The sequence below is a fragment of the Rhinopithecus bieti genome, unplaced genomic scaffold, assembly GCF_001698545.2.
Source record: "Rhinopithecus bieti isolate Rb0 unplaced genomic scaffold, ASM169854v2 scaffold_42084, whole genome shotgun sequence".
Taxonomy (NCBI): Eukaryota; Metazoa; Chordata; class Mammalia; order Primates; family Cercopithecidae; genus Rhinopithecus; species Rhinopithecus bieti.
In genome coordinates this window covers 2,755,936-2,783,797 of record NW_016818934.1, presented here as the reverse complement: position 1 = coordinate 2,783,797, position 27,862 = coordinate 2,755,936, and the positions used below count along the sequence as shown (strand labels likewise).

At 50.2% G+C, this 27,862-nt stretch overlaps 1 protein-coding gene across 2 annotated transcripts in view; it reads right to left on the bottom strand.

The window, feature by feature from the left end:
• The window catches only part of ARK2C (arkadia (RNF111) C-terminal like ring finger ubiquitin ligase 2C), a 129,627-nt gene that overhangs the window by 99,271 nt on the left and 2,494 nt on the right, over nucleotides 1-27,862 (bottom strand). Inside the window, exon 1 of one of the 2 annotated variants that reach the window (XM_017857853.1) lies at nucleotides 13,984-14,043. The exons of the other annotated variant lie outside the window; for it this stretch is intronic. The gene's annotated coding sequence lies outside the window, so the exon portion shown is untranslated. Of the gene's footprint in view, nucleotides 1-13,983; nucleotides 14,044-27,862 lie in introns of those variants that run through there. 2 annotated transcript variants of the gene reach the window in all.

Here is a 27,862-nt window from a genome sequence, read left to right as displayed (position 1 = left end):
GCCCACAAAATGAGCCCCTCTCCAGTTACTTTAGAATGCGTGTTCTATGACTTCAGAGCTTTTTTTTTTTTTTTTTTGAAGTTTGTTAGACCACACCAAAACATGTTTTGTTTAATGTTGTTAACTTTTGTGAATTTTTGACCCAAGCAAACTTTTGGTTGGTAAAAAGTGCATGGGTGGAGGTGGGGAACGCAGGAAGATCCCAGAAGACCTTTGTCCTCAGCAAAGCAGGTCAGGAGCCCGGCACAGTAGCTCACGGCTGTAATCCCAGCGTTTTGGGAGGCTGAGGCGGGCAGATCATTTGAAGTCAGGAGTTCGAGACCAGCCTGGCCAACACGCAGAAATCCCAGCTGTACTAAAAATACAAAAATTAGCCCGGCATGGTGGTCCCTGACTATAACCCCAGCTACTCAGGAGGGTGACGCATGAGAACTGATTGAACCCAGGAAGCAGAGGTTGCAGTGAACCGAGATTGCATGACTGCACTCCAGTCTGGAGGGCACAGAAAGACTCTCTCTCTCTAAAACAAAACAAAACAAAACAAAACAAACAAAAAAAAAACAAAACAAAAGAAAGAAAGAAAAAAGAAAGGAAAGCAAGGTCAGGAAGCAGAGTCAGGGCCTCAGACCCACTGAAAGGTGACTCTGGAGGTCACGCCATCAATGGTGGCCCCTACAAATTCATGTGACCACCTCAATTCTGCTCAGAAGGTCCAAGGAGACCCAACCTAAAAAAGTATGTTTCCTGCCCTCAAGGAGCTTATAGTCAGCTGGGACTACAAGTCCAGCTCACTATGACAGTGATGACAGTGAGAATCTTAGCTCCTCAAGCAGCCCACAAGTCTCCCATGGGCAGGGCTGTGACTTGACAGCTGCTCTCCTCCGTGTCCCCTCCCCTGGGCCCATGACAGGGCTGTACACTGAGTGGACATCAACCAGCAGACAGGAGGGAGGTTTGCAGGGGCGAATCAGGGATCCAGAGACCACAGGGTGCATCCTGATTTGTGGATGTCTCAAGTGAAGGAGCCCTGAAGCCCTAGAGAAGCCACGAATGGGCACAGTCCCCAGGCAGGCATATGCCCCTGATGGCTGGAGAACTGCAAACAACAGCAGCTCTGGCTGGGGGCACTGTGGTGTGTTCCTTTCAATATTTAACATCTAAAATACAGCTGTCTCTTCTGCAGGTTAGAAGACCTGGCCTTTGCTTCCTCTGCAGCCAAAGGAGGTAGAAGAATTAAGAGTGCTGCTCATTTTCAGGGCTACGTTCAAAGCCCAGAGAAGGAGGGATGTTCTTGACTGACAACACAGTAAAGCCACATTCATTTAGACTCCAGTGATTTAGACTGTGTTGTCATTCCCATTTGTTCAGTCAGCAAGTACTTATTGAGCACTTATTATGTTCAGCACTGGGCCAGACACTGGGGATATAGCAGTGAACAAATCAGGCAAAACTCATGCCATTGAGAGCTTCCATTCTGGTAGCAGCAGAGGTTGGTCTGGCTTTAAGTCTACACTTTTTCTGTGGGCGTGGAAAGATCTCTGTGGACTCCACACAACAGCCCCGAGGTCTGTCTGATTCTTTGCCACTATCCCTCCCTGTGATCTTTTCTCCCCTTTGGAACTCAGTTTCCATATCTGAAAATGGAAGCACTGAGTGAACACACCTCTAAGGTTCCTCTTGGCTCTCGTATGTTGTGCTTCTAGAATTTAAGGAATAGGACTAGAGGGAAGTACAGAAAAGAGAAACTTGTCAAGCACTTTGAGCACGTATACTTAAGTGCCATTCAACTGATGTGGTTATCGCAGGGCATTATTCTTTGTTCACTGAAGCAAGTTCCCAAAGTTTCATTGGCTAAGGCCAAGAAACCGTGTCTGGAAATAGCAAAGCTTTGAGGCTCTCATTAGTCAAAACGAGTGAGGCTTGGCTGTGCCACTATCTATTTGGGTGGTTTCTATGCTGTTCTTCAGGGTTTTCAGAAACAGAAAACCCTTGAGTCACAGAGAGGGCTTCCAGGATGAAATTCTTGGCTTTGCTAATGAGTGAGCCAAACCCCTTGAGGTGTGCACACACTCCTCCCCTCAACATGCTCTCCCCTCAACTGGGATAAAGCAGGGATCTTATCAAAAGTCTGTTATTTCTTTTAAGGGTGTCCTGAAACACTCACCTAGCAGGACCTGAGACAGTAAACTGAGGCCTAAGAAATCTCAGTTAGAAACCAGCTTTCTTGCAAAAACCCTGAAGGGTAAGCCCTGCCTCCCGGAGAATCCATTCCAAAGGCCTGCTAGGGCCCACTTCATGGCCTGGTGGAGAAAAGATTGACCTTGAATCAGCGACTGCCCCTTGAATCAGTTGTCACCTTGGGCTTCCCCTAAGCCCAGAGCCTGGGCACCCCATTACACTTCCATATGAGTGGGGCTTGTGGCGGGAGGCCTTTAGCAGGCCAGCTCCAGCCCAGTTCGAGTTCCATTTTGCTTGCCATATGTAAATGCCTTTGAAATCCTCAGAGGACATAAATGAGCTATTATCTTCAATGCTGCCCTATTTCTTAATTTCTGTAAGTGGGGAAACGGGGCACGAAGTAGATAATAGGATCATGGAAATTTGATCTGAAAGGGATCTTCCAGAGCATATCGCCCAACCCCCTGATTTGCTAGTGCAGGAAACTAAGGTCAGGGGGAATCAGAGGCCCATTCACTCAGGAGCGCACAGCCAGCAGCAATGGGTGGGGATCTGCAGCAGCTCCTGGCTCCCACCTGGGGAGGAGACAGGACTTGGCACCCAGGCCAGTGCCCTGCACCCTGAGTGGGGTAGGCTCTTCCCCAGATGGCCAGCTTGCTTTATGCTCCTGCCATAATCATGTATATTGAGTGACAGTACTGAGAAGAACATTAACAGAGATCAAGAGGACCAAATGGAATGAGTATGACCATCTTTGAAAGCATCCAAAAGAAACTGTGGAGGAGAACCGTGTAGCCAGGCATAGGAGGGGAGGAAGCCTTGCTTTGCACTGTGGCCACTGTCCACCTTTCTTTGGACACTGAATCTTGTGCCTGCCACATTCAGTTAAATATTAATGTACATATATGATGCATATGTATAATAGATTGACACAGATATAAACAGACATATGTAATGATTTCTATATTATTATAAACATATGGAATGAGTATGTTCTTTTTTGGAAGAGCAAGGCTACAGGGATTCAGTTGAAATTTCACTTTGGAGAGTAAGGTTGAGAGTTCATCTTTGTCTTTCGTTTTCCCATCTGGAGCTGGGGTGAAGCCCAGCTTAGAGCACCCAAAGACTCTAAGGGGTTTCAAAAGGTATTACTAGAAAAGAGTTGGTATGGTGTCAAGGAGCTAAAAAAAAAAATTTTTTTTATACTGGGCATCAGGAAAAATGTGCTCACAACCCAGCTAGCAGCATGATCTTGGGCAAGTTCCCAGCTGCTCACCGAGAAGTTAGCTGGAGTCTTAAACCTTTTCTAGTTGTAGAAAATGTAATGTTCTAGTTCCTTCAAGTGCAGTGTTCTGTGGAAGTCCATTTGGAAAGCTTGGGAAAGCTATGGAAAGTCGCTTGCTGTGGGGCTGATGCCCGGCCTCTGGGCCACAGCTCCTCCACAGCTCTGTCGTCCCCAGAAGGCCCTCTGCTGAACACCCCAAGGTGGAACAGGCAGGACTCCACACACCTGCCTTGTGTGCCCAGGCATACTAGAGGTCAGAGGGGCCTGTGGGAGGGAGGTGGTGAAGGCAGGCCAGGGACAGGGCTGGGTTCTCCCATAGCACCCCCCACCCCAGCCCCCAGGGAAGAGTTGACTGATTTACTAATGCGGGGGTCTTTTGCCTGGGGCTGCCTGCTGCTTCAGCCCCAAAAGAGAGGAGAGGAGAAGAGGGAAGGGCAGTCTGGAAGACAGGGGTTGCCATGGAAATGTCTTTCAGAAAAGGACACAAGCAACCTGGGCCTCCAGGGTCTGTTTGTAAATGAGGTGTATGGAATTCCAATTGCATTTTCCTCAGGAACCCTGAGTTCCCAGGATAGCCCACAGAGGCAGTAAAACTGCTTGTCCAGCAGGGCCTAGCCTCCAATTTTGAGCACTGTTGCAGGGGAGCACCCTCTGTGTTCCTCCATGACTGGCCACAAACACATGATCTCCCTCCTCTGTGCCCAGCAGCAGGAGTGAAGACCTCCAACACCCTCACTACCCTTGGTGGAGACTGAGGACTCTATGCGGGAGAGGAGGAAGCCCTTGAATGAACCACACTGCCAGGAGAGAGGACAGCTCTGTTTGGAGAAGTGAGTGGGAAGACCTTCAATGGGCCCATTGCATGGATTTGTGATGCATCTCAGGGTATTCTGGACCTAGAGTGCTCCTCCTCAACTGAAATGCTGGACATGATGACTGTGGTAGAGACCTTCAGATGTCTCCCAATATCCTTCTTCCTGTCATTCTTAGCTGGCACATGGATATCTGGAATAAAGATCCTTTTCCAGCTTCCCTTGCAGCTAAGCGTGACCCTGTGACTAAAATCTGTCCATTCAGATTTAAGTGAAAATGTCACATGCAATTTCTAGGAAATGCCTTCATTTCATAAGGCATCCCCATCCCATCCTCTCTTGGCTGGAATGCAGACACAAGAGCTGGAGAGTTAGCAGCCATCTTGGGCCATGTATGACTTTGAAAAGGGAAGTCATGAATGGCAGAACAATAAGTAGAAGGAGCCTGGGTCCTTGCCACTGAGGGGCACCACACCATCCCTGGATTGCTACCTCCAGACCTCTTCCTGAACATGTGAGAGAAATAAACTGCAGATTTTAAACAAAACAGAATCCTAGCTCATACTTGGGCTTTCAGGTGGAGTCTGTGGCTCTCAGGCTTCAGTTCTCACATTCTCTTGGCTCTCTATCTCCAACTCCACCAGTCAGCTCGCTATTCCCAGCACAAGCCATGAGCCCTGGCCTCTAAGATGCTACTCTCTCAACTGAGAACCCTTTTCTCACTCTACCTGGCTAACTCCCCATCAGTGGTCAGGTCCCCTTCATGTGCCTCCTGCTCAGGAGGCCTTTGCCTGACCCTGGAACCAGCTGAAATCCCAGCTATGCCTTCCCACAGCTGCCTGCACACCCCCTTTGTTGCATTCATCGTTTTGTGAACTGCTTACATAAGATCCCTCTCTCCCAGCAGACAGACCATAACCCCACAGGCAGGGAACAGCCCACGTGGTCCACCCGGAATCCCTGGGCCTGGCATCATGCAGAAACTGCCATGTGGAAGCTCAGATTGTCAGACTGAATTGAATTGCATTGTTCTAGCTTCTAACGTCTTCCTCTCATGGGAGCCCTGTGAAGGAAGTGGATGTTACTGCCTCTCTTTTTACAGGGAGGACAACTGAATCCTGGGAAGGGGAAGTGACTTGCCCAAGCTTTGTGTCTGCTCAGTGCTAGGACTAGAGCCTAGCTCTCCTGACCCACACAGCGGCATGGATAAAGAGGTAGAGGACCTGGGGCTCTGTGGGGACGAGAGTCTGGAGGTGTGACTGAGAGAGTCTCTCCTCTCACTATGGTCTTTCTTTAAGTCAAAAGCACATTTCTTGTGAAGCTGCTCTGAGCAGACCCTCCTCTAGGCACCGGGACACAGTGATAACCAAGGCGTGTGTCACTCTGCCCACGGATTTCTCCCTGAGCGTGTGAGAAGGAAGGGGTGAGAAGCCGGTCAGGGTAGGGACAAGAAGGAGAGGAAGGGGTGTTCCTGGGGTTCTGGAACCTGTCACTAAGGGCCAGAGGCTCTGGGCTTTGGGGAGAGGGGTGAGCTCATTCTATGGGCCCAGGTGACAATCACCTCTCCTTTCTCTGCAGCCACCGCACTTGAAGGCCAGAGCTGCAGGAGTTGAGGAAGGTCAGAGAGGGAGGCTGAGGCCACTCCAGAGCTCCACAGCTTTCTTCAGGGGAGGAGCAAGTGGGTTACCTTTCGGATCCGCTTCAGGCTTTGTAATTGCCGTGGCCTCATTTTACGTGATTCCCATTCCTGGAGGGCAGCTCTGAGGTCTGCAGAGCCTGTCCTGTGGCTGGGTGTGCTATGTGCATTCCTGCCTCTGCCATCCTTCACTCATTCACTTGCTCACACTAGGCCCTGCTCCCCATGTACCTGGATCCTGTCAGACCGGGAGGCCTCCCCTTCCTGGAGCCCGCTGCCCTGTCCACCCCAGCCTGAGCAAAACATGCCCCTTTCCCTGAACGCTTGCAGCCCTCACAGGGGGGCCTGCTCCTGGGGCCTGCATGACTCATCCTAGCTGTGGTTTGAGTTGTGCACCCTGAAAAGATAGGTTGATGTCCTAATCCCCAGTACCTGTGAGTGTGACCTTATTTGGAAATAGGGTCTTTGAAGATGTGATCAAGTTCAGATGAGGTCATACTGGATGAGGGTGGCCCTAATACAATGTCATGATAGGCCATGTGGAGACACTGAGACACTGTGACAACAGAGGCAGAAACAGGAGTAATGCGGCTGCAAGCCAGGGAGCCCCAAGGACTGTGACTGCCAGCAACCCCCAGAAGAGAGGAGAGACGAGGAAGGAATCTTCCCTGGTGCCTTCAGAAGAGACAGCTGGCCCCGCAGACAGCTTGATTGCAGCCTCCTAGCCTCCAGCACCGTGAGAGAACACATCTGTTGTATAAAAGCCACCCAGTGTGTGCTATTTTGTCACAGCAGCCACAGAAGCCAACAGACCCCTCATCAGAGGCAATTCCTGCCTCCCTAACTGGAGGGTGACTCCCAGGCATCTGGAGGCATCCTGCTATCCTCTGCGCCCCAGGCCTCGAGCCCAGTGCCCCACAGTAAGAGGTGATAGAGAGGGACGGGTGGCCTGACCAAGGGCCCTGAGACCCCCAGTGGTTCCTTCACAATCACCCGGGATTCCGCAAAGGAGATCAAGAAATTCTTATCCCACCGCCACTTCTGCCAGCACGGCTCACCAAAATCAGGCCACACTGCTGTTCTCTTGCCTGACACCCTGTTCTTTATTTCTGATCCTCAGCACTTTTCATAATTTCATATTGACTTGTGGATCATTTGCTTATTATCAGTTACCTCCACTAGATTCTAAGCTCCACAAAGGCAGGGACCACCTGGGCTCTGTTCACTACAGTCTAGGCATGGCTGGAGCAGTGCTTGGTACTTAATAAATGCTGGGTACTGACCATTGTTACCACTGGGGAAGAGACCTGGGGAGCGACGGTGACGTGGGAGGAACAGGAGAGAAGCTTACTATTCAGCGAGGAGTCCTTCATATTGTTTATATTTTTCCTATGTGCATTTTTTCCTCTTTAATGATGAAATAACCAGTTCATACTTGAAATTCACAAATACATAAAAATACAGATTCCTACCTCAGAAAGGTAGATCTGGTGTAGGGCCTGGGAATGTGGATTTTGTAAGCTCCCTAGGTAGCCCAAATGACAGGTGGGGGAGTTGGACAATGCCACTTGTCCCACACCTGAACTCAGCACTGCAATGCAGGGCACACATCATGCCTTTCCAGCTGGGGCTCCATCTGGCTCCAAAGGAAGCCTCTTTAACCTCTGGAGTTTCTGTTTTCCCTGAATGTAATGCCTCTGCCTCTTGCACCATGCCTGAATGGGACCAATATCTAGAACTGAGACAGGAAGTCACGGGGAGAAGAGGTGACATGGTGGGAAGAGCAGATGACAATGCCATCAGAAGGGCTTTGGGGAGGTGGAGTCCTGGAAGAGGTTGCTAAGCCCCAAGCACCCTCTCAACCTTCAGCTGCCTGTGTCTGGGGATGGACATGTGGGAACCCGTGATGGAATCTGAATACTCCCTTCTGTGTGTTCAGAGTGAGTAATTCGATCTGGAGGCAAGAAGTATCCACACCGCGCCTGCCCAGGACAACAGAGGCAAGAATCAACTGCTGGGATCTGCGGGGCTCCCTCTCTCTCTGGCCTCAGGCTCAGGGCTCTGGTAAATGTCACGCTGACAGCAAGCCTCTTTCTGAGTGCCAGGCATAAAATAAGCACCTCCCCACCCCCACTCCAGCATCACCACCCTTTTACCCTGCGCTATTTTGCAGCATGGCACATGTCACCTCTGATGTGCTACCTATTGGCCTGCTTGTTTGCTGTCTGCCTTCCCTACTAGAATGCAAGCTTCATAAAATGAAGTGATTGCTCAATGCTGCATCCCCAGCACCTAGAACACACGTGGAACAGAGTCGGCTGGTCACTAGATTGACATTTGCAGAATGAATGAATATGGGCAATAGGGCAATTTCTTTTCCAGCTTCTGCATAGCACAGAGTAAGGGCTTAATTAATACTTCAGTAGTCAATAAAGGAGAGAATAAGGGAAGAAAGGTGGAGGTTTGGGCCAGGGGCCTGCATGGAGCCAAGTTTGTCCTGGCCAAGGGCCGAGGGCCATGGGAACGCTGCCAAGGACCAGACTGGTGCCTTGGCCCAGCAGCCCCATCCCTCAGCCATGCCTCCACCCACTACAGAGGCCCGTCTGCATCATCGTCATCATCACCATTGTCGTCATCATCATCCACAGCAGTCACATACCCAATGTGGCAGGGCCATACAGGATATTTAAGAGTCCTGCAGGCACAGGGGCACCATACGAGGCTTTGGATCATGTGCAAAGCTGGGTTTGGAGAAGGTCTTGAGGGGCATGTGTGCACATGACGGATGGAGAGATGGAGAGGAGCCAGAGCTCTGCCAGGAAGCCAGGCGGGCACTGAGTTCGGAGGCAGCCCAGGGCACTTAGAGATTGTGGCTGCTGGAGGAGCAAGAAGAGAAGGAGAGGCCAGCATTCCTGGAGGTTCCCAAGTGTCTGGAAAAATAGGCAGTCCTCAGATAGGCACAGATGGGAGCTGGGACCGCTGGTTTGGGGAGGGAAGGAACATTGAGAAAGTCAGTGTTTTTTCTAGAATATTAGACTGGGGCACTTCTGTCCTTTCTAAGGCTTTCAGACAGCAAGTATCTCCTGTGATCCTCACCAGAGCCCCGAGAACGAGGCTGAAGGAGAATCCTCAAACCATAGAACCAGTGAGGAGCCCGAGGCCCCAAGAGAGGAGAACTAGGCTGGTCCTCCTCAGAGGGACCTCGGGACCTCTGATCCTCTCAGACATGTTCACCCTGACTTCTTGGGTGTGAGCCACCGTGTTAAAAATATTAAAAGCAGCCCGGGCCTGGTGGCTCATGCCTGTAATCACAGCACTTTGGGAGGCCAAAGTGAGTGGATTACCTGAGGTCAGGAGTTCCAGACCAGCCTGGCCAACATGGTGAAACCCCATCTCTACTAAAAATACAAAAATTAGCCAGGAGTGGTGGCAGGTGCCTGTATTCCTAGCTACTCAGGAGGCTAAGGCAAGAGAATCACTTGAACCTGGGAGGTGGAGGTTTCAGTGAGTGGAGATTGCACCACTGCACTCCAGCCTGGGCGATAGACTGAGACTCAGTCTCAAAAAACAAACAAACAAAAAAAAGTGTATGTATATATATATATAAAGCAAGATGAAGGAGGATGTCTATGGTGAAAAAGAAACCTAGGTCTCATAAATCACAAACTTGGCACGGATGCTTGTCTTTAAGGAGTCAATAGATTTACTTATAGGCCCCAAAGCTTTGTGTATGGAGCACACACAAAATTAATGCCAAATGTCAGCAGCCCTAAGAGGCCACCTATTGCACAGCAGACCATCACTTTATGAACCACTGAAAGATTTTTAAGAGGCAATTAAACTAGGACAAACTGTCATTTATAAGGCGCATCCCAGTTTCCAAGATGTGAAATGTGAAAGCGCATACATCTTAGAATGCTGCTGATGCTGTGGCTGACAGGGATGGTACAGTCTTTGAAAACCCTAGAGAGGATCAGGCAGAGACCCTGGAGATATTCTAACCAGCTCTCAAGTCTCTTGTAAAGGTTTCTCAAGTTCGGCCTCTAAGGGAGGTGAGAACTCCATCTTGTCAGCAGCACTGTTGGGTTTGGGCGCCTATGGGCCCTGATCATGTGTCTTCTAATCCGTGCTTTGTGCATGAGGACCCCCCATCATTATAGCCTGAGTGTGTACATGGGCCCTGGCAGTGTACAAACCTGCATCAGTTAATCACTCTAACGCTGGGAGGTGTGTCCAATTCTGCCCACACTTGTAGAGCTGGCATCTGAGGCCAGACCCCCAATCCCTGGCCCAGCAAAACTCCCCTACATCACAGCTACCTCCTTCAAGAGGTGCCCCGTGTCTCTGGTGCTGGCGTCTCTGCTAACATACAGGCCCTTCCCTGGACCTTCGCTGGACATAGTGACTACGGTGTGGGAAGAAATGAAACAATTCATAAATTTGGGCAAAAGGAAGAAAGAAGTGGGGAGCCTGGTGAACACTGTGGCTCCTGCCTTCCTGGTTTAGAGTGAGAGTAGAGACTGAGATGTGGGGAGCTTGTCTTCTCCCCAGCTGAGTGATCTTGGCCAAGTCCCTTCCTCTCCCTGTAAAATGAGGGGGTGGGCTAAATATCTTTGAGGTCCCCTCCAGGCTTCCAATAAAACCCTGAGAGCTGGGTCTTGGTGAACGGGAGGCAGAGTTACCTAGGGCCCACCCAGGCCACCCCACTGCAAACCCCTGCTACTCCATCTCCCAACCCCAGGTCTCCGGGTCCTCGACATGGGCTGTCTGTATCTGGTTATCTCTTCTGGAGGGCCTGTTTATTTTCCCTTCTCAGAGCAAGGACCCGAGGCAGCAGCATGGGAGGGGGCCACAACGCTGTGGGAAGGAGCCAGAGGGGACCTGGTCCCCTGCCTGCCAGCAGCATGCGTCTCTGGGGCCCCGTCACTCCCACTCTCTGACTTTCAGAGTCCTCCCACATGCTTCCATTTGTAAAGGGATGGAGTGGGATTAAGGGTTTTTAGGTAACATCCCTTACCAGTGACAGTGGGGTAGCGGACGGGGAGCAAACCATCATTCATTGAGTGCCTACGACCTGCCAGGCACCTGTGCTAAAAGCTACACAGATCTCTTCACTCCCACAGCAACCCTGTCAGGAGGTCACAGACCCTTGCTCTCACCCAGCAGCCTGACTCACGGCCCAGCCATTGCACCTGGTGCTTTCCATGGACTCTGGCTGAATCTCCCCAACAATCCATGGAGGAGGTCACGATGACATCCCCATCTCTCAGATGAGAAAAGCGAGGCACCAAGAGGTTGAATATCTTGCCCAAGGATGTGCAGCTTTCATTCAGTGTCTACTGTTCACCACACCCTGGGCTGAGCACTTCACAGACATCATCACATTTTTAGATCTAACATTCTACTATAGTCTTTTGGATAAGATGGAAAACGCAAGCTAGTCATGAGACAGGAAGATTTGTAATGAGATGAGCAATCACATCCAATCACCACAGGCCGGCGGTTTGACACCACCTTGGAGGATGGCTTCTCACTTCCTACCTTGGGGATGTCTTTGTCTACTTGGGTGAAGCCATGGAGGGCATGCTAGTCCCACTCACAGTGCCACTTATGCAAGAAGGATAGACAAAGGAGGAGCTTCACCCAGGATCAATGTAAGACCTGACATGTGGGTTCTAAGCACCAACTGAGGCAGAGATGACCTACTGAGTGCTCCCCCATTATCTGTTCTCTCCTTCTGCGGTAATACAACCCCTGAATTTAGCTGGGCACATGGCCTTCAGTATATAAGACTTCTCAGCCTCCTTTACAGCTAAGGGTGGTTACATGACCCAGTTTAGCCAATGGGGTGTGAGTTGGGGTGACTTGTGCATGCTGTATCACGCTCTTTCTGACCTTTCCCTTCTTCCTCCATCTTGATGCTTGGAAAGTGGACAAAGGTGTGAACCATCCTGGACCATGCAGAAAAGGGCCACACCCTAGGGAGGGTGGAGCAACAAGAGAGGAGGCACCTGAGTCCTTGGCATTGAGCACCGCTCTAGGCTGTTGTGAGAGTTGCTATCCCTTTAAGTCACCTTTATTTTGGATCTCTATTACCACAGCCAAACTTACATCTGACCCAATAAACCTAGTCCACTAGGCTGGGACATGAGAGTCTCCGTAGCAGGTATTATCAGATTTGGGCGCTCTGGTCCACATGAATTAAGATTGGGACAGGATGATGTGTACCCAAAATAGCCAAGGCAAACTGAGGCTACATTAACAAAACTGTAGCTTCTAGGTGGGGAAAGAGTCTGATGGAGTCCATACTGACTGCCTTCCCATTTTATGGGCTTTGACCAGCTGGAGTTCATCAAGGTAAGCCTCCTGGATAGGATCCAAGGCCCCTGAGGAGAAGGGGGCCCTGGAGGGTTCCCAAATGTCTCCAGCAGAGCCCTGCAAAGGCTGTCAAGAGCCAATGGTGGGGAAGGGAAGGCCAAGGCCTGGGAGGCAGAGGACAGGGCTACCATCCTGGGAGTGACAGGGTCTGCCAGGCCACCAGGGCAGAAAGACTCCATTGCATTCTGAACGCTATTCACTCCAGAGGCTCCCAGGAAATACACCCACCCCTAGGAGAAAAACTGCCTGGGTGCACAGTGCAGGAGGACCTCTTCATCACCTCGAATTCTTGGGTACTCCATCCCAACACACACCAATAGATTTACCACTTGCTGAGGCTGCAATGTTTGTGTGCAGTGGATTCAGGTAACCAGGCCCTGCCCCCATGCTGGGACTCTGCCTCAGGTCATGGAAAGAGCATGAGCTTGGGATTCAATCTGGACTTAAACCTAGGCCTCTGTTTCCAGGCCATGTAACTGAGAACTGCCTAAGTTATCTTTCAGTTGGGTTTAATAAAAAAATAACTCAAAGATCAACGTCAGAGGACAAAGAGATGATGCCTATAAAGCCCCCGATGCGCCCCTCATGAGCTGATGTTTCTGTCCTGCTTAGCAGGAAGGGGCTGGGCTGCTGAGGGAGGATGGCAGGGCGGCTCCACAGGTGCAAGGAGACAGCCTTGGCAAACCTTACCATTTGGCTCAAGGACCCAATCTCTTTAACTTTTTGCTCGGGTCTATTATTTGCCAGCTCTTCCTCTTGTCTTTTTCTGCTCAGATATCCAGGGAAGGGGCACCTTTGCTTGGAACTGGGTGCACCTGGAGGGAACTGCTCCAGCCTGTCTCACAACCCATCCCTGCCCCCAGGGCTCAAACTCCAGACTGGAGGGAAGTCCCAAGCTCCATTCACAGAGGCGGTGACTCTGTAGGGCTAGGTCATCCGTATTTTAACAAGCTTCCAGATGATTCTAACTCAGTGTCCACTCCAGTGGGAAGCTCCTTGGCAGGGAGATCTTCTGGGGCCTCCTCCCAGCAGAGAAGATTGTGCATTCCTGCCTCCCTCCCCGGCTCTGCAGACTGGCACACCTGCCAGGGAGCCCCTCTGCTGCACATGAGCTCTGGGGTCTGCCTGCTTGGGGAGCTCCCGGCCCTCTGGTCTCAGCGCTGCTGGCATCTGCCATGATTTATGGCTGCATCTCCTGCACACACACCAGGGGCAGAGGGACTCAGCACACTGTTCACAAATTAAACCCGGCCCTCCTCTCCTCCCAGGTAATGGGCCCATCTGATGATGAAAGAGCTTATAAACGGCTATCGTCAAATTAATCTTGATGTCAGAGAAATAATAGCGGCCATAAATAAGACTGAGTGTGCCTGGCTCGCCAGCTTGTTAGGACACTTCATAAAGCAGGACAGCGATATTAGTATCATATGGTCTCTTTCATTCCCCCAGTGTGACAGCTGAGCACTAGCTAAGGAGTCTCTCAGCTACTGATGACCTCAGCCAGGTGTCAGTGCCACCAGCGAGGGTGGCAGGAGGAACGCCAGCAGAGAGAGCTGCTGGCCATTTCCTGGTCCTGCTGCTTCTTCCTCCACCTCTGCCCAAACTGTTCCTGTAACTGCTGCCGGGGTTCTTGGGGTTGGGGTTGCTCCCGGCCATGCTCGCCCCTCTTGACGCCCCTCATGTGACCCCCATACCTCAGCGCTCCCTTCTCTCATGCTCTACTGACATGGACCTCACGCTTCTATCCCAGCTGAAGACTCAACTCCTCCAGGAAGCCCTCCTAGGCCACACGGCATCCAAACAGAGCTTTGTGACGCTTGTTCTCTCCATCATAATGGGGAGCACACCGAATCAGCTGTGGCCTGGTACCACAGGCCCAGGCTCTGCAGCTGGCCTGCAGCTGTGGACACACTCATACGCATGGTGTTTTTCTGGATAAGGCCTCCATCTCCTGTTGAAATATTGTTTGAATTCAGCGATGGTGGGGGAGGGGCTTCATAGGGGCACAGGTGACATGTCAGAGAAAAGAAGGGGAAAGGAGTCCCTTCTGGAAACATTTAAGCCTCTATTTCTGTGGCTATGTATCATGGGGTGTGCATGTGTGTACATGTGTGTGAGTGGTGAGTGGTATGAGTCTGTGCATGTATTGGCATGTGGAATGTGGGTGTGTATATGTACTGTGTATTCTCATCTAATACCACGACCTGCCGTACGTGTAAATGAATGCGTGCTGCTGTTATAACTGTATGTGGAACTGTGGATGACTGTAAATGCATATTGCATGGGGCCCACAGCAGGACAGGCATGGGTCAGGTGACCATCTGGGTGGCACGATTGAATGTGAGCGTCAGGTGCTGGTGGATCGTGGGCAGCGTATCACATGTAGCTGTGGGTTACTGGGCAAGGGGTGCCCAACTAGACAGGCAAGAAACTCCACTTCGAGGAATCTGGACAAGGTCATAAATGGAAGATAGAAGGTGGGAAGGAAGGCCCTAAGCTGAATAGGGCTTTGGCACAGGGCAAGTGCCCCCCAGCCCTCTCCAGAGCTACGAACACTGGCAGCTTCCCCTGGCTGGCCAGCAAAAATGCCACTGGGAATGAGAGGCCGGCTCACCGCTGACCTCTCTCTACAGTCTTCTCTAGAGTAGGTGCTATGACTTGAATGTTTGTGTCCTCTCAAAATTCATATGTTGAATCTTAACCCCCAACGTGATGGTGTTAAAAGATGGGGCTTTCGGGAAGTGACTCGATTCTAAGGGTGAAGCACTCATGAATGGAATTAGTGCCGTTATAAAAGAGGCCCCAGGGGAGTCCCTCTCACCATCTGCCATGCAAGGTTACGGCAAAAAGGCAGCCATGTAGGAGGTGGACTCTCACCCGCCACAAACCTGCTGGCACCTCGAGCTTGGATTCCCAGCCTCCAGTACACTGGGAAACAAACTTCTGTTATTTATAAGCCACCCAGTCTATAGCATTTTGTTATTGCAGTCCAAATGTACTAAGATACTGGGTAAAGATGGCACTCTGGGAGGAAGACTATGGTGGGAAGTAATTCAGGCAGTCACCAATCCATGAGTCCCCTTTTATGGCTCTTTCTCAGTCTCCCTGCCTCTGCAGTATAAGGGAGTTCCTTCTGGCCAGTCTTGAGCTAGATGACCCAGTTCCCAGGCCAGCATTCCCAAATTGTGTTCCATGCAACCAAGTTCAAGGTACGCTTCTAGAAATCATACAGACACAGAGAGAGAGAGAGAGAGAGAGAGAGAGAGAGAGAGAGAGAGAGTTCTGTGGTCAGATAGTTTTGGGAAATGCTGCTAAAGCAAAACCAAAGGGCTCTCTTGGTTGCAGGACTTATCAGGGACTTTAATTTACTAATACACACTGGGACTTTCCAAGACTGGGATATAGTGTGTAGTGTTTCCAAATTGTTGGAATATGTACCTTTCTGCATAAACAACTTTTAACAGCTCAAGAGGCCCTGATGCTTGCTTGGACAGTGTGGAAAATGCTGCCCTAAGCCCCTACTTCAAGGGTCAGTCCCACCCCTGTGTCTTCCAGGAGGTCTCCCAGATACCACACCACTCTGCTCTTTTATCTGAAGTTTCCCACCCTCCCAACAGTAGCCCATGGCACCTCTTCCTTTGGAGGTAACTGTCCCAGCATTGCTTCACCAGAGTCTGTTGAAACTCCTGCCTCACTTTCTTGTAGCCTCAGCCCTTAGCTCAGGACATACAGTTTTGAATAGACTATGTGCACTTTATTCTTGACAAAAGACAATCAACCACCAGCAACACTGGCCAATAGGCAAAGCTGCCATGTTGAAAAGGAGGGCCGACAAAGCCCCAACTTCCCTGCAGTCCATCAGCCCCCCAGCTCCCTGTCCCGGTGACCCCTCTGCATGACTCTCCTTCTCAGCTTGCCCTTCCCCTCCCCTCACCCCCGCAATCCCTTGGCCCACAACACCCTCACCCCACCTCTTCCTGGGCAACCAGATCCTTTACGACTCACCCAGGCATCAGCTACCCCAGGCATTGCCCTCCCCAAGATGTTTCCCGCAGGCTAAGAGAACACCCAGCACATACCTTAGGGCCATGCTCTTCCTGCGTCTGTCTGTTTCCCACGAGGCTCAGTACTTTTAGGGCAGGCAAAGTGCTTAGGAGGGTGCCTGGCACAGAGTAAGTGCTACGTGTGCATCTGCTACTGCTCTTATGGTTATTATTATTATCCTTGTGTCCCCCATGCCTGCACGGGGCCTGTTCCAACACAGGTGCTCAGTGCGTATGCGTTAGATGAGCTGAACAAAACCATGATCAAATTTGAGCCTCACTATCACCCTGCTGGGGGACTTTCTATAATTGTTTCCATTTTACAGATAAGAACACTGAGGCTCAGTTTGCCCCCTGCCCTTTATTTCCCTTACAAAATTCAATGTGCCTCCTAGGAGCAGGCAGGGGGACTCTGTGCATGGCAACTCCCTAGCAGGTAGCCACATAGAACAGTAAGGGTAGCCCCTACTCTGTGCCAGGAAGCATTCATGGTGGGTACATTACATCCACTGTCTCATTTAATCCTCACTCAACCTGGCAGGTAAGAATGAGTACCCTTTTCTGCAAAGAGCAGAACCAATGTCCCAAGAGGGTTGCCCACTTCAGAGGGAGGACACGAAGCCCCCAGCTCCCTCGAGCAGCAACCCCTCCACATGACTTTCTTTCAAGGGGTGGCACGGTGACCCATTGGAGCACTCAGGCAGCTCGGCTGGGCAGAGGGGCAGGAGAGGAGGCAGAGAATTTCAGCAGGATGGCCAGGGCCAGGGAATGGCAGGGAGGATGGGGACTGGAATGGAAGGGATGACAATGAAATGAGAGGGCCCGATGCTCCAGAAAAGAAAAAGAAAATTCAGACGAGGGTGACAGCCACAGGACTCTGACATTCACCTCTTGGATCAGATCTGGGCCTACATGGGAGAGGGGTAGGGAGCAGGGCTGACCTGATCACTCCCCAAGGCAGCAGAGCTACAGTTCTTCCTCCTCGGGAAACAGTTCCAGTCTTGCCTCCTCTGGGAGGTCCTCCTGATTTTCTGCAGGCCTCAGTGACCTCTCCCCGTCCTGTGCCCTAAGATACCTCCCTGCTAGGCCATACTTTCTGGCCAGCATGACCACTATTTGGCCATTCTTGTTGCCCGTTCTCCACCCACATCAGGAGTGTTCGGGGTCTTCCCAGTTAGGCTACAGGTCACAGGCTGTCTGTGCCAAAGCAGGTTCTCAGCAACTGCTTACACAATTAAGCTGAAACATGCCCAGCCCTTCCCTGACTGCCCAAGGGCCTGCTTTGCACTCGCCTAAGTCCCCTTAGACTGTCCCAGGCCTGAACAAGCAGAGGTGTGTTTGCACTGGGGAAGTGGGGTGTGTGGTGGGAGTTGGGAAATGGCTATCTTTTGCTAAATACTTCCCAGGATTTGGGGTGTCTCGTACTTTATGAGCATGAGAACTCCCTTTCATCCTCACCTCTCTGTGACATTGGTATTTACATCAACTATTTCCATTTTTTTAGGAGACTGAGGCTCAGAGAGGGCCAAAGTCCTGCAGCTGATAGGTGGTCAAGCTAAAGACCGCCTGATGGCAAAATCTGTGTATTCTTTGCTATGGCTTTGTTTCCCATTCCCTCGACCCCCAATCTTTCCTCAAGGAGACCCAGCAAACACAGCCCTTGACCTGCCTGGGACGAGGCCCTAAACCCAAGGGAGCTCTTAGTTTCTGTTTCGGGTGATTTAAAAGTGTTGGAACTAGAAAGCAGTGATGTTCGCACAGCACTGTGAATGTATGTAATGCCACTGAATTGCAGTACACTTTTAAATGGCTGAAACAGCAGACTTTATGCTGTATACGTTTTACTACAATAAAAAGAGTCCTGTACCCCCCTCAGAAGATCTCCTTCGCACCCATCGGTGGGGTTCTCTTCGTCTCCTGGCCTCCCCTCTCAGGCTCTGGTTCCCAGGCCTGGCACACGTGAGGATCTGCCAACATGTTGAAATGCCATCCCTTCTCTCTATGACTAGTTAAACCCAAGCTGTCCTCAAGCCTCACCCAGTCATGCCTCCCACAAAGCACCCCATAGCTGCCATAGCTCGTGCCACTTACAAATGGCATTGAGCCAAAACCCAAAATGCCCACCAGCCCTCAGGGTCAAGAAACCGAGTTCCAATCCTGACTAGAGCTCCAAGAGCCAGCTCTGACTCTCCAGCCACTGAACAGCTTAGGTCCTCAAGCTCTGGGAAGATGAGGCCTTGGGCCGACCCTGAAGTGTTTCTGTCACTCACCCCGAGAAGGACCCAAATGCCAGAGGAGTGTATAGCCACCCCGGGAGTCGAGGCACAGCCTGGGCTGGCCTGCCTGAATGAAACATCACCAAATTCTGTATTTTCATTCAAAAGTTTATGTAAAATTTGCAATTGGAGGTAGAAGAGTTGCTTGTTTAGTTTAATATAAACTTCATGTTTTCCCCAAATTGAGACATAAAACTAGAAACCGTGTCTATCCTACAGCAGGCCCAGGCCCTGTTTTGCCCTCGGAATCAAGATTCTGCTCTCTGCTGCACACACATCTAGTCCACCCTCTAGCCAGATGCTCCCCAGGTGCACCTGTGCAGGGATGGGCCCTGACTTAGGGAATACCCAGGAGATGGCTGAGAGACACGAGCTCAGAAGGTGGGAACCTGACGCCTCCCTCCTCCTTCCCACCACTTCTCCGCTGGGGGAAACTGAGACTTGTCAGGGACCTTCAGGATGGGACTGTGCCATCTCAGGTTAGCATCTGGGCTCCTCTCCCACCTTCTCAACCACACTCTCACCGCACCTGCCTGGGGAAGACCAAGCTGGGGTCTGGCTGCTGCCCCCTCACCCCACATGACCTCTCTCCCCTCACCCCCTCCCTTAGTTCCTTTCCTCCTGGCAGGGAGTGCTGGAGTCTTCTGGTTCCAGTGGGCCCAACCTTCCTTCCAGTTGTCCCTTGCTACCCTGTCCCTCTGGTTCCATGGCAGGTGGCAGCCAGCAGCCCTGCATCCCAGGCACCCCTGCATCCCAGGTACCCCTGCATCCCAGGCACCCCTGCCCCAGAGCAGCCTCAGCATCAGCTTGGCCAGAAGGAGTGTGGCAGGAGCTGCCTCCCAAGCTCAGCTTCCTTCCCGGCACAGCCCTTAGAGAGGGAGACAGGTCTGATGTCCCAATCCGCCCCGAGGGACATGAGCCCACCAGAGGGGAGGCCTAGGCCACAGCTCACCACCCTTGGTGTCCAAGATGAGGAGCTCTGGAGGGTGCTGACAGAACCAAGCCAAGGCTCTGGCCCAGCTGCCTCTGCTGTCTCCATCCTCAGCACAGAGTTGGGGACACACACACCTCTGGGCCATGCAAGGACTTGTTCTTTGGGCCCAAGTCCCCCACTGTCACTCCCTCACCTTCCCAGAATCTAACTTTTCAGGTCTGGTCAGCAGTCCCTAACATCATAGGCAGAGGGGGCAGGTATGGTCCCTTCCCCTGAGTCCATGCCTGCCCCTTCCAGGGAATGAGCCCACCGTGGAGGCTGAGGTCCCCTGTGGAGGCCAAGATCCCCCGGGGAAGGGCCATCCTTTGGCTTAAGGAAGTCCAGTGTCTCCACGCTGGGAGTGGGAGTGAGCACATTCTCCCATTAGCTCCAGAGAATTTGAGGAGTAGAAGCAGGTGTTCCAGGAGGTGGGTGGTCCTCGGGCACAGGCAGCCCAGAGGGGGCCCCTGAGCTTTTGAGGAGGGGGTGGCATGGGAGAGAAAGGCTGGAGCTAAGCAAGCTGGCTGGGGTGGAGGGAGAAGGGGAAGACATGGAGAGCGCCTCCATCCCTTCCCTCCCACTCAGCTTCAGAGGGGGCACAGCAGCTGTTCCAATGCTTCCTGCCCTTCCTTGAGACAGGTGTCCACTGAATTCTCACTTCCTCCCAGCCTCAGAGAGCTTCTCCACCCCCTCTCCACCTGCAGGCTGGTGCTGAGTCAGCAGCCACTGCTTCCTTTCCTAGGTGCAGTGAGGCCAGCACTTAGATCTGAGGGATACAGCGTCATCAGGGGAGGCCAACGTGGGTGACCGTCCCCCTCCCTTGCTGGCAGGGAGGACTTCCTGGAGGGCTCCGCTGCGCACAGCAGCACACCCCAGGGGCATGTTTCAAGGAAAGGACAGCAGAAGGAAGAAGCAGCATCCGGGGGAATGTCCCGCTCAGTGACCCAACCAAAGCAGCAGCACCAGGCTTATGCCAGCCCTGAGCTTGGGGTCAAGGAGCCTTGTGTCTGTGCTTCCAGGTTTAGCCCATGCCCTGGATGGACTACTAGCCAGGCAGGGGCAATTACTGCTCCCTTCCCACCTACTGCACAGTGTGACCTGGCCAGTGGAAGTTCACGTGCCTACTGAGTCCTAAAGCTCATGTGGCTACTCTCCCAATGAAAAGCAAAAGCAAAAGGTGACGGGAATAGCAGCTCTTCTCACCACGAGGAAGGCAGTGTTTCACAGCAGGCAGGGGCAATTCAGCTAATTCCCTCCCTTGGCAGATAGGCAGTGAAGTCGCAGAGTACTCAGGCTTGGCCAAGACCTCACATGAGTAGTTACTGGCAGAGAGGCCATGAAGCCAGGACTATTTCCACTGTCCCACATGGCCTGTCTGAGCGCCACCACTGTGAAGAATACCAGTGATGATCTTCACTGTTGCCTTTGGCTGGCTTCTCGACTTGTTTCCTATGCATTACTTCATGTGACAAGTCCAGTAAGTCACAAGCCATAAGATGTACCCATTTGACTGATGGGAAAACTGAGAATTGATGGAAGAAAACTGACCTGTTCAAGATCACAGTGGAAGTTTGTGGACCAGAATCTTGGTCTCAGAATAGTTTATCCAAGTCGTATTCCTTTCCCCAGCCCTCTCTTATCTGCCTTCTCTCCACTTATTTGGGCCTCTCGATAGAAGGGGCTGCTGGTGGGCAGAAAGGAGTGAGAGTTGTCACACCTGATCCACTTACCACCTCCTCCCCACATGGCTGGACAGCAGTCCAAGGGAGGTGGGTTAGAGCAGCACCAAGAGGCCTAGAACCTATGGCATGCGAAGCTAGCAAACTTGGCTGTTGAGCCACTATTCAAGTGGAATATTATGTAGCCATTAAAAGTGGTGCTTGTGAAAACAGCATAGCAGAATGTGAAAATGTCTGTGACATTAATGTAAAATAGGAAATAGAGAATGTAAAAAGTATACATATATTGTGTTTACAGCTCCACCCCCTCACCCCAAAAAAGACAACAAATACATGAACAAAATATGAAGGCATTTCACTAACATGATTGCAGAGGGATGGACTCCTATGAGATTTTTTTTTCCTTTGGTTTATTTTCTAAACTTTCCAGAATGTGATTCTATCATCTCCATGAAACAACATAGATACAATTTGTTAAGGCTTCAAGATAATCTAAGAAAAAATGCAAAACATGCCCTCACTTTGGGGATCAAAGCCTCAGGAAGGGGACACCTATTATTTCTGTGGAAATCAGGGCACAGACTCCACCTCCCTGGAATTCCCCAGCAAGCCGGCCAGGCCTGCTCTGAGACGGCATCTGAGGGTGACAAGACTCTCCACCCTGGGTTCCAATGCCCTGTTCACTTCCTACTCTGGAGAGTTTCTGGTCCACCACGCACCCTCCCTGTCTCTCAAAGTCCCCTTTTGGGACTTGTAAGGCTCAGGGTTGGGGGCCTAGACCCCCTTGAAGCTTGGCGGGCCATTAGCTGGAAAGAGCCTCTTCCACTGTGGACAAAGAGCCTAGCATTCAGAATTGGTCCCCCCGACTATGGCGGGAAAGCAGGGATTCCTTTCTCATTCTTGCCTTGGTCTTGACGAGGCTCCTCGGCACATGCAGGCCATGGCGGGCGGTGCAGGGGGCCATAGTCAAGTGTCCAATCGCCTGGGCTCCCCTTCTGGCTTAGCCATTTACTAGCTAGTCAGGAAGGGTGGCAAAGTCTTTCACCACTCTTGGCCTCAGCTTCCTCCTCTGATTCCCAATTAACTCCTCTTGGGCTGTGCCAAGGAGGAAATGAGATAACGGAAGAGAGAGCTTTGAATTGGGAAAAAACCCCTTCTTGCAGACAGGACCAATCTTGAGATCAGAGTCCCTGTCCTTGTCCTCAGTCCCCACTCCCTGCCCTCTCCTCTCCCAATATGCCACTGGGTGGGCTCCCTCCAGTTCCCTCTGCTCCCATGTGTAGGGATGGCCTTTTGCAAAGTAGTGGAGGCAAAACTCCTGGCACTTGCCCACCTTGGGGTCTGTCTTTTCAAGGAAGGCAAAGTTTGATAAAACTTGTTCCAACTGAGATTTCGGGACACTGATTGGTACAGCTCCAGGAGGAGTTCATATGGTAAGAAAGCTTGCTCAAGCTGTGACCTAAGCCAGTAAAGACACATGCGAATAACCTCATAAGGGTTTCAGGCATGAACAGAGAGTTTGTGGGGGACAAGTCGTGTGAGTATGAGGAATTTTTATTGTTGAAGTTCATTTCCTACCCCAACCAGGAATCTGTATGAAAAGGACTAGAAGTCTCAACTCCCAGACGTTGCCACAATCCCCTTCCATCTGCCACTCTGGCATCTGAAGTTCTGTGTGCTTATCTGTACACTAAATTCAATTCTCCCCAAAATGGACTGTTCCTCTCATCTTCCCCATTTGTCTTCATGGTCTTATATTCTCCAAAGCACCCCAAAGACCTCCAGTCCCTCAGCCCCTTCCACATGGACTCAATCCTGCTTACTCCACCTTACAGTAAAGCCCCCGATGTGGGCCTTCTTCCCCTCCCCACCCCCCAAGCCTGCCCCACCTCCTCCCTGACCTCAGCCTCTAGCCCCATCTCTCTGTCATCAGCTGCAGAATAAACTGTTTAAACAGCCCTCTCCCCTCAGAGCTCCCAAAGGCCGAAGGAGCCAGTCCAAACTCTTCCAGAGGCCTTCAGAAACTAGCTTCAAAACCTCTTCAAGCCTTGTCTCCCACATTCTCCTGACCTCGTGCTCCTTAACTCCTGGAATTGTGCTCTGAGGAGAGGCATTCAAAGACAGGACAATAATCCCGGTGCTCCCTGTAGGCCTGCACACATGCCCCCCAATCAACACACACTCCTCCCTCCTGCTATGCACTTTCTGTTCTTGCCAAATCAGCAGAGCCACTGGCCTTGGCCAAAATCACTCATTCCCTCCACCTGGGGTGCTCTCTCCTCTTCCTCCTCCTCCCTTCTGTATACATACCACCCTTTGAGGCACATCGCAAACCGCCTCTGCAGCAAGCTCACCTCTGACCTTATTTGATCCCCTGGCCAGTAAACACCTACAGTTGTGAAGGGAAGGGGCAGCTGTCTGGCACATCCTAGGCACCTGCTGCGTGCGAGGTATCTTCTAATAGCGTAGACACAGCCTATCAGGTAGGTTTCACGGCAGTCATCAGTCATTGTTCAGAGGATGCTCAAAGCAGTGGCCTAAGTTCACCCTTTCAGGTCAAGACTGGGCTAGGACTCAAACCCTGGACTGCTCCATGCTCTTTTATCTCACCAGTCAGGACATTCCGCCACTCATGTGGACATTTTGGCCCAGAACATCTTATACAGTATCTGGTTTCCTAAGCATTCATCCCTCAACCTCAGCATAAGCCCCAGGAGGGAGGCACTCGGGTCTCCATTTCTTCTGTATCCCCCTTAGCGCAGTGTTTGGCCCCAAGTAAGTATTCAATGAACACTCATTAACTGAATGAACAAACAGGTGAGTAGGTGAATGAACAGACAACCAGACACATGGAGTACAGGCATTGCATGTGGTTTGGCTATGCGGTTATAAGTGTTTGCTTTTGGTTCTTAAATCATCCTGAAACTCTGAGTCTTTCCAAGATAAGCCCTCCCCCTTCCCCCAATTCTCTTGGAAATATATTGGTTGATCTGTAGCTAAACCATACCGGAAACTAATAAATACTAATTCATATTCATATAGTGTTAAGGTGGGAATTTTTACAAAGCTGTTTAGATCCATAGAGAAACTAGGGCACAAGTGTCTTGGAGATTTGTGTGACAATTGTGGAGTTGGATTGAGGGAACCAAAGTCACACCCTGAATCGGAGTCAAGGACCTGTTGTTTCCTGCCCTTTGTTTCAGATAAGGGGTCCTGCTGCCCTTGGATCCTGCACAGAACTATTGCTTCAGTAGCCTAGAAAACCATTAAATCTTCTAATGTGCCACTGCAGGATACTTACTTAAAGAAGGGAAGAACAGGGTGGGACAGGAGGTGAGAAAACTGCAAAAGGCGGGTGGTCCAGGCTCTGTCATCTGCACTTTAGGGCCTCAACACTCTTGGTGGTCTTTTCCCTAAATTTGAGTGATTAATAGTATTTGCTGGTTTGTGGAAAATTATTATTAAAGAAAACTCATTAACTTAGTGGGTCTTTCTGATGCTAGTTTCAAGAGAAGTTCTCTTGTTCAGAAAGAAGAACTGTGTTCCATCTTACTTTAAAGCCTATGACACAGGATTCCCTGAACTGATGGGTTTTCCAAAATCCTGAAGTCAAGGTGCTAAAACAGGTATGTGTCAGGTGGTTGAGAGAATAAATATAAAGAACAATGGCTTTGTAGTTCCTGAATCATCCAGTCACCAGGAAAGTCTCCTTAATATGTAAGTGTTTAGTTCAGACAATCTGGTTCAAACATTAAATGCACTGGATCCATTGCTAAAACATGATTTCCCATTAACCCACAGCTTGCTATATTATTACTAGGTTACTAGCCATCCTCAAAATGTATTCTCAAACAATTCTGACATACTTAACAAAAATTTAGAAAAATGAAATCTTGGAATTGGTTAAGATTGATCTAACGAGCCACTGTTCTCTAGGGCAAATATGAGAGTGATCACTTGATTCAGGGTAGTTTTACTATCGTTGAGGTTGGATTGGAGTGGTTTGCTTTGCTTTCTAAGTCTCGTGTAAATGAAAATTTAAAAAGAAGAAGAAGAAACAAGCAAAATCTTCAGAGGACTAGCCTTGTAGACCTATACCTCTCCTCTCTCACAAACTACAGCAGGGCCTCCACTGGGAACATCCATGTGTGTCCATGTGTCACAGTAAATCAGCTCAGCTTTCCCACCGGGGCTGGGAAGAGCACGAGAACAAAGGGCCAGAGCAGAGAGGGCAGCCATGGGGGGAGAGGAGAGTTGCATGAAGCCACAAAGAAGGCAAGGAAGTGCTGTGGTCAGGCAGGGGTGCGCCCGCCAGCGAGGAGCAGGGTGAGCCCCCGGGAGTCAGTCAGCCCAGGGGAGCAAGGACGAGGCACATTGGCCAAAAGAGGAGCAGCTCCAAAATGATGACCCTTTGAAATAACCGGGAATTTCTTTAATCAACTCTTTTCCTCAGTGTCTAGAATGCTTCATTTAGCAAGGCTCCTTCTGGGCTGAAATTGAATAGGTGTAATTGACAAATGGCTGAATTTGGGTTCCACTGGGGGGGGGGGGGGGGGGGCGGAAATACCTCTCCACTGGCTTCTCCAATGTAATTATGGAAAAAAAGACGTTTTGAGGGTTCTTTTTCCAACTCAATTTTGGGTTAGGTCCTGACTTTGCTCCTGATCTCCCCCTCCCCCTTCCCCACCTCAACACACACTTAGACAATGGCTGAGATCTTAGCTGTCTTTCTCTTAAGAGAGGCCCTAGGGCCATAGATGAAGCAGCTGTCAGGAAACTAGGCTATAATCAGCTTTAACTGGCTCACAGCCTGCAGAGGGCACAGACCCTCTTATTCCTACAGTAACAGGTCCACTGTTGGCCCTGGGATAGGGGTGGGAGTGGTCTGAGTCAGTTTCTGTTTCAAACATCTTCCTTATCCAGGATCTCAATACAAAACTTACATTGCAAGTCCTAAAAATTTAAATATGCACATAGAAGAGGGTACTTTAAAATTCCAGATCATGGCTTCAGCTACATGTAACATGTCACCCCCAGCATGATTTATAAGGACAGTAAATCAATGAGACAGCAAACAGAAAAGTTAAAACACAACTCAAAATGGGTTTTTAGGCGAGTCTGAAATGCTACAAGATTGCTAGTTAAGAACAGTATCCCTTTTCTCAACCTAAGTGTTATATCCCCTTCTCTTCACCAGCATCAGAAACCCAGTGCCCACGTATCTGGAAAACTAAGATGAAATGTGGAGGCTACTGAGTACACAGGTGGCCAAAGGTAGGGGTTCTCTCTAGGCAGGTGAACTGTTTCAGTGTAACAGGACAACTGGCCCCTCCTATCGCCCCAGACATCTATTGTGAAAAGATATGGACTAAATGAGATTAAAGTCACCATATCTGTACCACAAAAAAATAAAATAAAATAAAGTAAAAAGAAAAGGCATTCACTCAAATCTTACAATGGGAGGTGGGAGTGGTGGGTGGGTGAGGGTGGGGATAGAAAAGCAAGGGGGAAAATCTAAACAGCAGGATACAACAATAAATGGGAAAACAGCAAGAGAAAAAGCACACTAGGTTAATATAGGAAAACTAGTTCTTTATTGAGAGATTGTATATTAGTATTAGTGGATTCTGTGTGTAACAATGTCGTCATGCACACGATACAAAAAAAAAGGCTGGGCCCACCATGCTTCGGAAGGGCAACAGAACAAAAGCAGCGTACAATGAGCAGATGGCCCGGGCTACACGACCACAGTACGTTTCAGCAGGGTAACATCTCTAACCGAGCGCTGTACATTGTCAACTGGGGGATGTAAAAAAATACAGATCATGCTTTAGTTTTAGTACAAGAAAAGGTGAAAAAGATACACAACCAAAAGGATATTTGATACAGAAAAAATTACCCACAAAATAAGAACAGGAAGTAATTCAGCACAGCAGAACACGCTACCCCTGTTTAATGGAAAACCATTTTGCTAGGATTCTTTTTTCTTTTCTTTTCTTTTCTTTTTCTCTTTCTTTTCAGATTGCCAAATGGCAGTCCGGGGAGGCTATCTGGGACTTTATTTTGGAAGGGCCCTCAAAGTAGGGGCCTTATTCTTTCATTATTGCTGCTGTTTTGTTTCCGTTTTCAAGCAGGTCTGGCTGGCGAGCAGCAGAAGGGAGCCGGCTGTTAAAGGCGCAGCTCTGAGGGCCGGGGCGGATGTCCAAAGATGCTCTTGACATTGTACAATTAAACAATTAAGATACTATGGCCACAGCTCCCATTTAAGCCAGGGACCTTGGTGCACCAAGTTTTCAGAGGCTATGGTATAGCAGCAACTGTCATTTCATCAAAGATTTTTTAAATACATATGTTTAATATTTTTTGCCTCCAACTTAAGTGCAATCCTCAGTTATGCCTGGGCGCTGCCAAGAAGCTAACTGACAGCCACCCAGATAACTGAAAAATGGGGTGCTGCAGCCTCTAAGCCAAGGCAAAAGGAATCCACTTAACAGGGATTTACAGTGCAATGTACTCGGCTAAACAAGATGAAGATACAAAAATGGTTATTTCTCTACATCTATTCTGAAATGGCCTACATCCTACACTACTACAATGGAAAC